The following is a 13522-nucleotide window of genomic DNA, read 5'->3' on the forward strand; positions in this document are numbered from 1 at the left end:
TTGCATGACTTCCCCAAACTATGATAGTTTGGGGGAATTATTATATTTTGGCTAATTAGTGCATTAGCCACAGTTAGAATATCAAATTATGGAGTGGAGAGGAGGAGCCTGAGGGAATGGGACAGCTGCACTTTGATTATATTGTGGAAATAGCAGAAAGGTTTGAGCAACGGCAAGAGGAGCAGATCCCAGAGGAGCAGCCAGGGAGTCCCACAGGGGACTCAGGTCCCTGGGACAAGGACAGGAGAAGCAAGGCAAGCCTAAATGGACATAGCATTAACAGATTTCACAACTGTACTTTATCCTACTGCAGTGGCCCTATTATTACACCCATTATTGCTTAACTAGGGGAATTCAGGGAGACTTTTTTCTTCCCCGATAGATTCCTACGCTAAACTTAGTACAAATGTCAGGCTATATGACCAAGTATTGTAGTGCTAATATGTCTCAGGGAAAATAAGCCCAATACATAATGTGTTGATTTTGGCCAAATTATTAGTAAAAGTTGTAACACGTGGATCTCAGGGGAGACTCTTCTTTCTAGTTGATGATGAAAAATGTTACTAAACCTAGAAGAACCACTCCCATCTCCTCCACACACCTCCATTTTCACACACATTAGGCAAAAATTGGTAGAAAGGCAGGTTGGGAAAGACACATGTGAATTTAATAGAACTGACAGCAGATCGGTCTGTTAGGATGCTGCACATAGTAGGTCCTCCAGGGATCAACAAAGTTAGCAACCGGTCTCAGTTAAAGCTAATTAGTTCATGACATGAAAATTCAGTCTCATTTTCTGTCTCTTTGGGCAATCACTAATAAACCCTTTGGATCTTTCATTCGGTGAAAATTACTGGGAATTTTAGCACCAGTGAGCTCTGTAGATATTTCAACCCACAGCTCTGTCATGGTTCGTGGCTAATTTAGTATCTTTTCCCACAAGGTTATTTCTCATGGAAGATATTGATATATAGAGAAGCCATAATCGTACCTGTGTTTTATTCATAAACTTGGCTTGGTTCTTTAAGTCACACCCTTGTTATTTCAGACTCCACCCTGATTACTATGACACTGAAACCATCTCATGGTTAAGGATTGGCTTTCCTTCGAGTTCTGAGGTGCCTGCACTTCCTGTCCTTCAGTTGGACTGTGATTCTGAACCTATCTGAAGGAGCCATTGACACACAAATTCTAGCATATGAGGGATGATTGTACTCATATTCATGATTTTTAAAATTATTTTAATCTTGATTATCTGAAATGGAAGAAAAACGTATAGCTCCAGTTTGGCCAAAGTTTATAAAATATGAAGAAATTTTTCAAAGATTTCATCATTTACATTGATACTTCAGAAGAACAGAGATAATCCTCTTGTTACCATAAGACATTTTAACATGTTGGAATCAAATAGACTGAACTGAAGTTTAAGATATGTCTGATTTCCAAATAAACCAGTTTGCTCTAATATTACTGTGTAATAGTTTCACACTGGTCCTCTGGCCCGGCTGATACGCAGCAAACACAGACCAATGTGGCTTAAATGTTCCTTTACTCTTACTAATCAGCAGGTGCCACACTAGTTGTCCAACAGCTCCAGTGCCCCTAGTTCTGGGGAGCCAGGAGAGGAAACAGGAGAGATGCATTTGAATATATCCTTGATGCTATTTTTATAAAACCACTTCAAGCTCAAGTTCTCCTATCAGAAGCACCTTCTAATTACAGGGTGGCTTAGCACTACTAAAACAAAAAAATAATAATAAATTTTATTAAAAACCTAAAATTAGGGGCACCTGGGTGGCTCAGTGGTTGAGCATCTGCCTTTGGCACAGGTTGTGATCCCAGAGTCCTGGGATAAAGTCCCTTATCAGGCTCCCCACAGGAAGCCTGCTTCTCCCTCTGCCTATGTCTCTGTCTCTCTCTCTGTGTCTCTCATGAATAAATAAATAAAATCTTTTAAAAAATCTAAAATTATAGGTACACTATTACCACAAAGCTTTAATAAATAATAAATATAAAATATGTAAATAAAAAAAAATATGTAAATATACTAAATACAAATGTTAAATACATTAAATTCTAAATAGGAAAATCAAAGGTTAAAATATAAAATATTTATTAAATATTTAAACATTGTACATGGTGCTAATTTGTTTTAATGCCTTTCTGAGCCTCAATCATCAGAAAAAGTTGTAGCACAAACCCTGGTCAGACTATGCTCCTTGCTGACACAACACCCAGTGACAAGTGGCATAAGCAAATTTGAAGGACAGTGATTAACTTTGTAGAGCTTTACAGTCTTTATTCATTAGAAAAGAATACAAATGCGAAAAAGCTACAAATGCATAAACTGAAGATACTTACAACAGATATTTTTGTCTGAAACTAGCAAATCTAAAGTAAAATGGTTGCAACTAACTCCCCAGACTAAGAATATTTTTTAAATAGGCATTTTTCTCTTAAAAGTAAAAGATAAAACTTACCAGCAATAAATTTCTTAAACTACATTGTAATCAATGTTTTGATTTCTGCTTTGACCCACACCATGGTAAAAAGGATTTCTACCTATCCTGTTTAAATGCTCCCACTGGTTATTTTCTTTGTCTTTCTTGGTATTACCATCTAAGCTTTAATGGACTTCAGACTGTCCTGATAAATCACATTATGCTTAAAAATTAGTTCAAAATATCTATCTAAATTTCTGTTCAAACATGAAGCTTTACAGAACGCTTTTTCTGAAAAATAGTTTAAAACCTCGTGTATTTGAAGAGACTGGAAATGAATTCAGTGCATTTGATGAAGTGTTCTAGTAGTTTTGCAAAAGATAAATTTTTTTTAAATCCCATAAAATCCTTCTAAAAAAATTCCTGTAGTTATCTGACCTAGGTTTTTCTTATGGTGGGATAAATAGAAGACTGCTTACATAACCCTTCTTACAAACAAGTAGGTCAACTACTTCCATGTCAGTTTTCTAAATTTCACTGACTTGAAATTATCATTTGGAGATAAGCCAAGCACAGATAGAAAACCAGGTCCAAATTTTCCCATGATGAACTAATTAGTTTACTTTGGGCTATTTCTTACATAGCAGCCTTCTGCTATCATCAGACACTTGACCTACCCTGTTGTTGCTTAACAACACTTCCAAATATGTTAACGTGGCAAATGTGGGACTCTGTTTTACTTACCATAATCAATAAGGTATATTTTTATCTCTAAGGAGAATCAAACTGTTATCTTTATGATTTCTATGAATTGTTTAAATCCTCAATTCTGGACCATTTTATTTTCTGTAATACATAGGCTTTCCTAGACCGACAGGTTAGACATTGGACTGAATAGTATACTGGTGTCTATTTCTGAAGGTAACAACACAGAGGGCAGTCATGGTTTTAAAGATTACTCTAAAATTACCTAGATGCAATCAACCAAGAGATCTTTGGTGTCATGTATCTAAAAGGTTGGCCATTTAGTTTGCACTTGTGGGCCTAGACCTGTTTGGAGATTATGCAGCTCATCTCTTATACCAGCAGTTGGCTGAGGTTGGCTCAGAAAAATGCTACTATTCCTGATGGAAAAAATGCTTAGGCTGGTTAATCCATTACAATTACTTCAGTCTGCAGACTAACCACAGTGTCTGCCAGCTTACCACCTGAGTCTACTTACACATATTTGTAATGTTGACCCAAGAGACAGGAAATGGAGAAATTACTGTCAAGAATACATAGTCAAGGGTTATGGGCAATAATGGTGAGCAAGCCTCAAACTCTATCCCAGGGCCACTTCTCTTCCTGAGGATTGACTTAAGAGACTCTACAGAAGGACACCAATGACCCTGTCTACAAAGGGATGTGACAGTATTTTCAGAACTAGGGATTTGAACACTTATCTAACCCAGGATCTGCCCTTAATGATGGAAGATTCTATATGGTAGCTGCTCCAGGATTTTCAGGCCATAGTATCACCAACCACATGGACCACATTAGCTTCTATTTATGAAGTTCTTTTTTTTGCCCCAAATTGTTCCCCTACAATTCTATTTGCACAATTGCAATTTGTAACGTGATACGTGCCTTTGGATTTTTGCTACATTAAGTAAATTAGCTGCTTTTGGTCATTGATACTGTAGCAGAAATTAACTCATTAGAAAGACTGGTCAAGGGCAGCCCGGGTGGCTCAGCAGTTTAGCGCCTGCCTTCAGCCCAGGGTCTGATCCTGGAGACCCGGGATCAAGTCCCAGGTCAGGCTCCCTGCATGGAGGCTGCTTCTCCCTCTTCCTGTGTCTCTGTGTCTCTCATGAATAAATAAACAAAATCTAAAAAAAAAAAAAAAAAAAAAAAGACTGGTCAATAAGCCATTAATTTCCTACCTGGGAAGCAACAAAATATCAAAAGAGAGAAAGACGGGCTCTGAGAAAGTTCTGACAAAGAATGATTTTCCCTTGACATGTACTAAAAAGGAAGTTCTTTGCTCCACTTTCAATGAAAAAAAAAAAGACTTAAGGAGACAATTTTACCTCCGTGACAAAATAGACAATGTAATAAAACTTTTTGTCCAGGAAAGAATTTAGGGGCCATAGAGAATGCCTGGCCTTATCAGAGGCTTACTTATTTCCAATTATGTAGGAGAGGATATAGCATTTTTCTAAAAATGTCTATAAAAAAGAATCTGTCAATTCTTTCTTAATACAGCTTCAGAACAGAAGCAACTAGTGTTAAGAATTTTATGAATTTACTCATAGACACCACCGCTATAGTGTAAATGTACTTCTGGAAATTCAACAATGGAATGATTATCATAAATGTCTTTATTCTCCTCTTATTTTATTTTATTTTATTTTTTATTCTCCTGGTAAATGCTAGTCCCAACTCATTTCAGATCCAGTGAAGTAAGGTAATTTCAAAGTAATGGGAATAAAGTGATTTTTGCTGCTTAAAAGAATCAAAAAGATATGGAAGCAACCCAGTGTTCATCACTGATGAATGGATAAAAAAGTGCAGTCTATATATACAGTGGAGGATTACTCAGGGCACCTGAGTGGTTTAGTGATTGAGCGTCTGCCTTTGGTCCAGGTTGTGATCCCAGGGTCCTGGGATTGAGTTCCGCATCAGTCTCCTCACAGGGAGGCTGCTTCTCTTCTCCCTCCCCCTATGTCTCTGCCTCTGTGTGTCTCATGAATAAATAATTTTAAAAAAAAAATCTAAAAAAAAATAAAAATAAAAAGAATGAAATCTGGCCATTTGCGGCAAATATGGATGGACCTAGAGGCTATAAAGCTAAGTGAAATAAGTAAGTCAGAAAAGGACAAATACCATATGATTTCACTCATATGTAGAATTTAAGGGGAAAAAAAACTCATGAACAAAGAAAAAAAGAGACAAACAGAAAACCAGAATCTTAAGTATAGAGACCAAACTGATGGTTGCCAGAGGGGAGGTTGGTGGGGGCATGGGTGAAATAAAGGGAATTAAGTGTACACTGATCTTGATGAGCACTGAGAAATGTATAGAATATTTGAGGCATTATATTGTACACCTGAAACTACTGTAATACTGTATATTAAATAGAATTGAATAAAGATAAAAATAAAAAGAAATATTCAAGATCCAGTCTACTCCTTACTTTCCTTAATTAGTGCTGGATTTGATATCTGCTCCCAATATCTGGGAGTGCTAGAAAGTATACCAAGCCAAAAGAAAAACCTTAAATAGATTAAAAAAAAAAAAAAAAGAAAACCCTTTACTTCTGCCTTTGTATGCCCTTTTCTCAAGATCCTGTGGTTTGGAAAAGACCTCACTGTCACCCACATCATTTAGTTCAATTTTCCCTTTAAGTCATTCCTGGGCTGATTTTGGCAATCGTGCTAAAAGAAACTAAACTCATAAAGATTATGGCTGGAAGACACGTGAGGCATGTTTGTTTAACCTTCTTTCTTTTTTTTTTTTTTTTTTTTTTTTTTTTTTTTTTTTTTTTTTATTTTTTATTTATTTATTTTTTTTTTTGTTTAACCTTCTTTCATCTTTTTCATCTTTGCAAATATATTGTGTAAATGCCTGAAATCTCAAGAAGATATATGTAAAAAATTTACCCCAAACAGAAAGCAGTAGCAAGAAAAAGTAGAATTTGCAAAACTGTGCCCACTAAAATGAAAATGATCAAGCTTTTTATTTTCTTACACAGTAACAGAGATTTGAAAACTGATGCATTAAGTGAATGCATTCTTTTGGTGGCAATATTTCTTTTCTTTTCTTTCTTTTTTTTTTTTGGAGGTAATATTTCAAAGCTGGAAATGATGGTGACTGCTGTCCGTCTTTAACCAAGGACTTGTTATTAATGCAAATTTTCACCCTTGACAATGAGATCAAAGAATTATAATTGATAGTGACCTACAAAAGTCCATCGTAAGTGACAGCTTTTATGAAAAACACATTCGTGCAGAACAAGATGTCAGAAATGATGTATCCATAACAAAGAATGCTTTACACACCAGGAATCCAGAAGGTACAGAGAGAACACCTCAACCGGACAAGTGGGCATGCAGAATGTTCTCAAACTAGTTACTAATAATCAGAAATACTTGAAATGGAGAGTGAGAGGCAGTCAAATGATTGTATAAAGAATATTTTTCAATGCAATAAAATATTCCCCAGACTTTTTTCAAGCAGTGAACCAGAAAGCATATTATCATGGGGATGAAAATGGGATGGGAAAGAGGAGGTAGGAGAAAGAGAAGAAGTCTCCCTAAATGGGGTCAATCACTTGACATATATTTACATTTGACAATAGTTTACGTTTTGTTGGATATTGCAAAAGTAATCAGTACTAGAGAATTAGTCTTTAAGTCTTAGAACATCAAGATACTTTTTATATTTTGGTAAGTAGATCTTGAGATTAAAAGTGTCATAAAGTCCGTCATAGCAGAGCTAGAACAAAGCTACTGAAGAAAATGGGAGGGAACTGGTTTTTAAATGGACACTGGCTGGGTATCAGTTCTTACGGCATGGTACTAATTATTAATTAAGCTCAAATAAATAGACTTCATTCCCTTTGGGAATCTGTTAGGTTTTCCATTCTCTGGTACTGGAACACATTCCTAACTGAGGCACCCGTCATTTTTCACAAGGGGCTGCCGAGAGAGAATACAGAACAATTGTAGAGAAAGGAATTCTAGAGAAAGGGAAGGGCTACTTGAAGTGACTGCCCACAAAAAGGGATAAATGATGTCATATGCATAAACTAAGAGCTAAAGACATTTTTAACATATTCTTCCAATTTAACAATAATGATAATAATAATGATGATGAATATATACCTATAATTAGATATAATCTTCAATTTCCCCTCTTCTCAGAACTGAAATGTCTTTATTAGCCAAAGCACATCAGTGCTTACAGAAAAAGAAGAAAATCAGGAGTCCTGTGTTACGGCTACTACTTCTCCCTGAGAAGAGAAGTACGGCACTCGGTTTTACGGATTTGGCCAGCATATCTCTGTGGTTGTCACTGGCCTGACCTCTTCTAGGAGGTTCAGATTCCAGAAGCCATTTCCCTGAATATATCCAGCTGAATGAGCACAGGTACCCCATATGTCATAGGTCTTTCTCCCCCAACGTGGTTCATGTTTTTTTATGATTAATTTGAATTTTGGGGACCACTTTCCATTCGTTCTACTGCTTCCTTAAAACCAGCAATTGGGACTTTATAAAATTCCCTTCTTTCTCCCAATAGCTGGTCAACGCCATTCTTGTTATTTCTCTAATCTGACTCCTCTTCTCCAACCTTACAATCACTGAGCTCACTTCAGATTTTATTTCCTATTCCTAACTGAGCTCTCTAGTTTTAACCCCTTTCGGTGTATCTACCTGTTTATTATCACAATACTGCATTGAAACCACTAACTTAAACCTTGCTCAGTCACAGTAAAACTATCTTTTCACGGATCTCTTTCATGTACCAGACTCTATGTTCTTCAAGAGCAAGAATTGTCTTATTCATCTTTTATAACCAAAATAACAAATATGCCACTGACACATCATAGGCGCTTTATGACCTTTTTTCAATAAAAAAAAATTCAGATACGCAAAAGTTATGCCAGAAGTTAAATTGCTAGTATCTGTTTTAATATGGTGAGCTGATCTTTTATTGCAATACAATCCATTGTCAACTTTGACATAACTAATGCCATTTTCTCTAAAGTTTATGCTTTCTGGGTAGAATCTGTGCTCACCAAAGGGTGTCAATAATTCTTTGAGTTCTTGTTTTCAGCTTCTGGATCAAGTTATCATGCACAATAACAGGTTTTCTATTAAAAAAAAAGACTAATTGGAAAAAGACTAATTAAAAGACTATTTCCTTAATCCTCCTATTCCAATTTCTACACACTTTTAAAAAAACATAGTTCCTGAAAAATAAGACAAAAATGTTTATAAAATATTATGACACAAACATGGCATCTTTTTTTAAGGGTACAGACAACATTTAGGAATTTGAATTGTTTCTTTTTTCTTTTGAATTACTTCTGTTCTCACACAGCCAAGACAATCCTCGCCTGTGGATATTTATATGACATTACTACTTGAGATTGAATGCACCAGACTGCAAGTCTTTATTTACTAAAATTACCCTAATTCAACACCTTCCAGGAAATGATAGGAAAGGAACCTCTGGTTTCCTGGGCCTCACGCATGGGTTTATTTTAAATGTCAGAGGGTACTTTGAGAGAGTGAACAACCGCAAGGAGTCAGAGCCGTGAAGACCACGCTTGATTAGAGACACTGCTGGGAATTAGAAAGAAGAACATTTGTGATTCAAGAGAAATCCATCTTTGCAACAACTGTTATTATCATACAGTCGCTTTGCAGAGAAAACCACATAGAAGTCCTAGAAGTCAAAGACTTCCTCCCAGTTCGTACAGGAAGCAGATGCACACCAGGCCTTCTCCACATCTGCAGAGGAGACCAAGCACAGGGGTTGGGGCAGCTTTCCCCATCGGAGGACAACACACACCGGTGCTTACTCTCCACTTTTCATCTCCCCCTCACATTTATCTAGGAATGCTCTTATCCCCAGATACAAGGGATCAGATCAAGGGTAAGATAACAAGGATAATAAAGGTCATTTGGTTCAATGTCCCAGTACAGGCCACGTCTACAACAAATAATTCTGAGAATGGCGCATTCCTTGGTCTTCTTTGGTTTTATCCAGTCCCTGCGATGACTCCCTGAGCGGTCTTTCCAGCCTCACCTGGTGCCCCTCTCCGACCCCTGCCTTCTCCGAAACCCTCTGAAGCTCACTGAATGCACCAAGCTCTTTCCTGGGTGGAGATCTCAGCAGGTGCTTTGGCTCTGTCTCAAATGTTCGTTCTCCCCTAACTGTCCACGGGACTGGCACCCAGACCCTTCAGTCTCAACCAAAACAGTTTCCTCAGACAGGTCTTCTTGACCAATCCCAACATTATTCTTTCCCATTTAAAGTAGTTACTTGTGGTCACAATAACTTCTCAACTTCCTATGATTTTACTTTTCTTTCAGTTGTTGTCAATTCCTTCCCAGTTTGGAACACGATTTTCTTTTTTGTAGAGAGAAGAGGGAAGCACAATAGAAACTAAATAATTCTACTTTCACTCACATCCATTAACATCCTTATTCACTGCTTTGCTTTAAACAATGCTAGAGGAATCTTTGGCTCTCTGGGTTCAGCCCACTCTGGGTTGTAATCCTCTTCATACTGTCTTGACAGCTCACAACACCTTTGTAGGTATTTCTAATTATGTGTCCCTTTGTTCATCTGTTCTACAAGCCAGTTTTTAAAATTGATTTTACTAGAACCTCTATGTAAGCCTCATGAATTTCTCTAGTGGTCTCTCTTTGGGGATTACGTGAAATGCTTTTTCCAGCATTTGTTAAAGTTAGTTTATCTGAATTCCTTGTTTTTAAGAACTCTGTCTTCTGTCAAAGTTGCCAATGATTCCAAGTTGTCACAAGCAATGATCACTTCCTGGTCCTCCTCTCACTCTGCATCTTCACAACATCTGACACAAGTCACCATTCCCTTTCTCTGGGAACACTTCCCGGCTTGGGCTCCATGATGACACTCTTTTCTGGGGGAAAGGGGAGTTTTTTACTGGCTCCTCTGCAAGTTTCCTTGATGTTAGAACAAGCCAGAGTGAGGTCCTTCGGTGATATCCTCAAGACCAAGAGCATCCATGGACTCTGTATCTCCTAGTTTCTATGTGTATCTATGACTTCTTCCCCAAACTCTGTAACCAAAAGCTTGGATTTGACATCTCCACATGGATACCTACACATACCTCAAGAGGCTCAAAATGAATTCTGCATTTACCTTCCAATTTTTTTTATTCTCTTAGCTTTAATCACCTTAGGAGAGAGCTTCACCATGAGTCTTGTATCTCCATACAAAACCCAGTGATCATTTTGGTTCTTCCTTTTCTTCAACCCACCTCCTTATTTGGTTTGTCAGCAAGTCCTGTCAGCTCTGCCTTCAAACAGGTCCTGAATCTATTTCTTTCTTTCCACGACCACTGTTCCAACCCCGATCTATGCCACTGTCATCTGCTGGCCTCGCCCCTACTTGGTATCTCTTGTTAAGGAGGGCAGCGTGATCATTTAGGAAGATGGCCCTCTCTGGGGTTTTTCCTCTGAATCATACAGCATTCTTCTACCCTTCCCAGGTCATTCTCATTATTTCATAATTAATTTTTATTGTATTTATTTTATTTATTTTTTAAGATTTTATTTTATTTATTCATGAGAGACACAGAGAGAGAGGCAGAGACATAGGCAGAGGGAGAAGCAGGCTCCATGCAGGGAGCCTGACACGGGACTGGATCCCCAGACTCCAGGATCATGCCCCAGGCTGAAGGCAAGGTGCTCAACTGCTGAGCCCCCCAAACGTCCCTAAATTAAAAAAATATATATCATTGAAATTCGGGTAATTGCTAATTTGTATTTTGACTTAGATGTCTATTTTTCTAAGCTAGAATTTAATTTCCATGCTATTAACCTCTATTATCCACTGGCTTGGAAGGATACCAAGACTCCGGATATGCTTAGTATCTGTTGAACAAATTTTCAATAGGCAATATCTAAATCACAGTGTCTTCTCACCTCGTTCAGAATAAAAATCAAAAGTCAGCATGTTTTTTAGGACTTTCAAAGCCCTCAGTGATCTGGCTCCATTATCACCCATCCCCCATCTCTTGCTAACCCGGCCCCTCTCCAGGTGTGCAGGCTTCTTTGGTTCCTGGAAGATGCCAGGCAAACCCCTGCTTGTTATCCTTTCACTGTGGAAAACTCTTCCTCCTCATAACCACATGGCTCACTCTCTGACCTCCTTCAGACCAATATTCAAAGTTCATCTTCTCAGGTACCTGATTTAAAATTTCAACACTCGCTGGGCCAGGCTGCCTACACTCTCTGCGTGCATCTTCTGCCTTAGATTCTCTCCCAGCATTTATCTCTAATGTATTATAGATTCAGCTTGCACGTATCTTGTTGACTCTCTCTCTCTGCGGTGAAAGGCAAGCCTGCATGGGGCCAGAGATTTTTGTCTGTTTTTGTTTTGTCCAATTCTGTCCACATAAACCCCAGAATAGTGTTTGACACTAATAAATATTTATTGAATAAATGAACAAGAAACTTAAATAACTTTTCTTAATACATGAAGCAGTTGTTTACTTAAAAAGACAATTTATTTGGGCACCTGGGTGGCTTATTGGTTGAGCGTCTGTCTTTGGCTCAGGTCATGATCTCGGGGTCCTCGGATTGAGTCCCACATCAGACTCCCCGTGAAGAGCCTATGTCTCTGCCTCTCTCTGTGTCTCTCAAGAATAAATAAACAAAATCTTAAAAAAAAAAAGACAACTTGCTAAAGATTTTTTTGATTATGCATTAAACAGAGTTTTACTCTCATTACTGAAGACTAGGCAAATTTCCTTCATTCAAGGAAAGACCTATGAGAGAAGGTAAATATTTGGAAAGCATGAATAATGATTGTGTGAAACAAATTAAGTAATACAACTCCACTTATCGGGTTTGCAGGAGGCTTTTATTATGCTTAGTGATGTTGCTGCTTCCTACTACTGTATAATAAACTTCAGCCCTGTGTACACCTAATAATGAGTAAAGAATCATTCTCCTTTAGCCACCAGCTCTAGAAAGTGACCTACTCTTCATGGGAAACACCTGGTTTGTCCTGTCTGTTTTTACTGTAATTGTTTTCTTGCATCTTGACACTACAATTTCTTGCTCAAGAGCTGAACTATTGGTTAAGCTACCTTGATGAATCAACTCAAGAAACTGGATTAATTGTGAGCTGAGCTTTATGTGAATAGTTGGCCTATGTGTCATGCTCTACTGATCTGAAAGACCAAAAGTCTAACCTGAAACTTCCCAGAGTGAGGGTGGGAAAAGAACAGATTTCTCTTCTGGACTACCTGAGGTTTTGGCTGACTTCCACTTTTCTAGGAAAAAAAAAAAAAAAGCAGTTAACTAAACCAAAGGCAACTCAGACACCAGCAGATAATTTTAGAATAAGCTGGTGTGCTGAGGAGCTGAGGAGACCAATTTATTAGGGTTCCCTTCTCTATCAGGTCAAATATTCCTGTTCCAGAAACGGCCTAGGAGAGTTGTCATTTGCTTAATATTTGACACATTCCCTTTATTTCTTCTTGGCAACTACGAGAACAGGCTCATCCAGTTCCATCTGAAATCTTTTGTTTTCCTTTTGAAAATAATGATGGTAATATTTTATGAGAGGCCCATAATCCTTAAGCAGAAAAGCCTCATTAATATTAAACTATCTGTCAAGATTACCCTGTTCTGGTCATCCGTAAGAATCCCCTTTTGCCTTCAAAAAGGGCTGATCCCATCTAGGTAGAGGATCATGCTAAAAACAAACAAACAAACAAACAAAAAAAAAACTATGAAAACGAACTCTTTAGGAGGAATGGCACAAGGCAAGTATGGCTCTCACTGAATACTACGACGTGGACTTTATAATAACTTGAAGATTCAACAAACTTAAGTGTCTAAGGCTGTAATGCCAAAGTCCATCTTTTCTATTAACTTCTCAAATTTAGAATTATACAAACATGCATATCAATATATTTACTTATTAATAATATCACTAAATCCGGGGGACCGTAACTAAATACTAATATACATTTTTAAGGCTTAGAACTAAATCAAAATTCATAGCTACTGTTATGTTAAATGGTAATTTTGCTGCTAATAACCCGGGAACTACGTTTATTAATTTGGGCTTAATTTAATAATGTACCACTTAATCAACTGGAACCCTTAGACCCTTAATTTTAGATCTTGAAATAAAAAGCCGGCAAGCACGTTATTACAGGTGTGGTGACTTCAGCCAAACACAGCTTCTCCCTCCTGATACAGCCTCCAACCTTCGCTAGCCACCTGCTCCGGCATTTTTCAGATGATTGAATATGTTGTCTTGGGCGGGGAAACTCCTGGAAGCTAAGGTCCTGCGACCCCTTGGAGGAG

General features: G+C 37.7%; 1 protein-coding gene across 3 annotated transcripts in view; it reads right to left on the minus strand.

The window, feature by feature from the left end:
- RAB27B (RAB27B, member RAS oncogene family) overlaps positions 1-13522 on the minus strand; it is a 137769-nt gene that overhangs the window by 40198 nt on the left and 84049 nt on the right. The gene's annotated exons all lie outside the window — the stretch shown is intronic.

Source organism: Canis lupus, chromosome 1 (assembly GCF_011100685.1).
Source record: "Canis lupus familiaris isolate Mischka breed German Shepherd chromosome 1, alternate assembly UU_Cfam_GSD_1.0, whole genome shotgun sequence".
Classification (NCBI taxonomy): Eukaryota; Metazoa; Chordata; class Mammalia; order Carnivora; family Canidae; genus Canis; species Canis lupus.